Below are 2,914 nucleotides of genomic sequence, written 5' to 3'. Positions count from 1 at the left end.
TAACCAAGCATGAAAACCATGCTTTAAATAATGTTCCTTAATTTTCTTTCTTATTTTGGTGAATACATAAGAGTTACAGCATGACATGATACAAATGAAAATTATGAGAACCAAAGCTAGTTACAATTCTCAACATATTTGAATCTAATGTTGTTTTGCGCAATGAGTTTGTAGTAAATGTTGCCTATAAATCACTTAAAATGATGTCTAAACTAAATGTTGCAGCATGGAATGCTATCATTGCTGGTTATTCCCATAGTGGCTATCCCCATGAAGCCTTGGTAGTGTTCAATGAAATGCAAGTCCGGGACATAAAACTCAATTCAATCACCGTGATTTGTGTTCTACCTGTGTGTGTTGATTTATTGGCTATGGAACAAGGAAATCAGATCCATTGTTATGTTATAAGAAGTGGATATGAATATGATGTTTTTGTGGGAAATGGGCTTGTAAATATGTATGCCAAATGTTGGCATGTAGGCATTGCTAGACAAGTCTTTGACAAGATGATGTGTAGAAATGTCGTCTCATGGAACACAATGATCTTGGGATATGGAACTCATGGACAAGGTGAGGATGCTCTAGCTCTTTTTTTTCAAATGCAAGAGACAGGCACAAAGCTTGATCATATCACCTTCATTGGTGTTTTGACGGCTTGCATTAATGCAGGCTAGTTGATGAGGTCCGACAATACTTTCACTGCATGAAGTCCAATTATGGCCTTGAACCCAAGCTTGAGCATTATGCTTTCTTGGTTGACCTTCTTAGGCATGGTGGGCATCTAGATGAAGCTCATGACGCTGTAAAAAAATATGTCATTAGAGCCTGATGTTGTTGTGTGGGTAGGGGGGGGGGGGGGGGGGGGGTGCGCTTGCTTGGGGAATGCATAATTCACTGCAATATTATGCTTGGAGAACAAGCAACGAAACACCTTTTTGAATTAGAACCAAAGAATTATGGAAACTATGTATTGTTTTCAAATATCTATGTTGAGGCAGGTAGGTGGGAGTATGCAACAAGTTATTGACAATGATGAAAGAGAGGGAAGTGAAGAAGCAACCAAGACATAGTTTTATTGAAGTAAATAGAAAGGTGCATACATTCATTGCAAGAGACAAAATCCATCCTCAGTCTAAAAATATCTATGCAATGTTGGAAACCTTGTATGGGCAAATGAAGGATGCAGGATACATACCTAACACAAACCTTATACTGCAAGATGTGGAGGAGGAGGTGAAAGAAAACATGCTATGTAGTCATAGTGAGAAGCTCACCATTGCTTTTGGAATCATCAATACAAGCCTAGTCATGCATATCCAGATCATGGAAAACCTTCGTGTATGTAGTGGTTTTCATAATGCCACTACTTTTATCTCTAATATTGTTGGGTGAGAGATTATAGTGAGATATTTAAACCGTTTCCACCACTTTAACAATGAATTGTGCTCTTGTGGAGACTATTGGTGATGTTGATTACACCACCCAACAAATATATCTATATTTTCAAACTAATATGTGCATACTATATCTTGCTAAGAAAAGTATAACAACATAGTATAATAATATTATACCGATACAGTAGGAGGCATGTGTTGACCTATATTAGGTGAATCTTTGGATATCATGATAAACTCCAGCCATTAAGACCATGTTTATTAATAAACAAACTAGTATGGACTTGTGTCAAATATTTGACATAATATGGTACTTCATATATGTAAATCCTTATAAGTATATTTAATATATGAGTCCCAGGGATGATTTTTAGCATTCGGAATTCTCATGACCTATGTAGAACCAAAATCTTAAATATAATTAAATTATATATCAGGATTATAAACCCAACACGATTGTTTTTCAAAATAGTTATCTCACAATCGTTGTTGAGATTACTCTAATGCAGTGTAATCAAATATTTCCATAAGAGACACTTGCATTGAGTGCAGATCATAGATTATAGACAATTGCATTGAGTGCATATCATATATTATAACTTTCATCTTATTCCTTGATGATAGGTGGAGAGTCCACCCAACACTGGATGTTTCATAATTTTGACACAGATTTCTTCCTGAAATCTCAAACAATACAATATTTTTAAGTGCTAAATTGATTGTTAGACCTCTTTGCTCTTATCTTACCACCTATGTTCTAATTATCGTGGTAGACTACCTGTAAAAAGATTATAACATGTCTTTTACAAAGTTTGATGTAAAAACTATCCTTTGATTGATTTTATACCAATACCATCTTATACCTTTCAAAGACTTCCATATCAAGTCTGGTGGTGTTTGTTCAAGATATACTATATATCACTAAAAGGTCATGCAAGAAACATAATTATAGGTTTTTTACCCTGCCTAGGCCAATTAGAAGTGTGATTATATAATTTTTTCAAGCAATGATATTGATCAAGAATGAGGGAAAATGATAGTAAAAAACTGAGCAATGCATTGGGCTGTCAAATTGCAAACGCAGACATGCTTTCTTCTTGGTTGAAGATTAATTATTAGGAGGAGAAAAATATATCTTCGACTGATTGCGGTTCAATTGTTGAGAATATAAAAGTAAAGAAAGCAGAAGTAATCTAATATCATCTCAACAAGGCATGCCAAACTCAAAAATTGAAAGAGAAAGTTCATGGAAAGAGGGAGCTAGGCTTTTTGAGAAATTGAGCGGAGGCTTGAAGAATTGTGATCCTTGGGGCTGTTGCAAAGTTATGGTTGCATTATTGTGTGGTCTTTTTGCATTTATTACAACTTTGCGGCCCTATCTTGCTATGACTTTTGGATCATAAGGGAGGGATTGTGGCCTCACTCAAAAATTCCTTTGTCATTTTTTGCTCTGCTATTGACCTGAAAATATCAGATGGCATCAAAAGTTTCTCAAAAATTTGACCAAAGGTTTATCACAG

The 2,914-nt window shown here is 35.3% G+C and overlaps 1 pseudogene; it reads left to right on the top strand.

Annotated features, from left to right (window-relative positions):
* The first annotated feature begins 203 nt into the window (after nt 1-203).
* LOC149150988 (pentatricopeptide repeat-containing protein DOT4, chloroplastic pseudogene) lies at nt 204-674 on the top strand (annotated as a pseudogene).
* The last annotated feature ends 2,240 nt before the right edge of the window (nt 675-2,914 follow it).

The sequence above is a fragment of the Pinus tabuliformis genome, chromosome 9 (genome assembly GCF_031772625.1).
Source record: "Pinus tabuliformis cultivar Carrire ecotype Pingquan chromosome 9, CPIR1, whole genome shotgun sequence".
Classification (NCBI taxonomy): domain Eukaryota; kingdom Viridiplantae; phylum Streptophyta; class Pinopsida; order Pinales; family Pinaceae; genus Pinus; species Pinus tabuliformis.
Note: the sequence above shows the minus strand (reverse complement) of the source record. Positions and strands in the feature narration are given on the sequence as shown.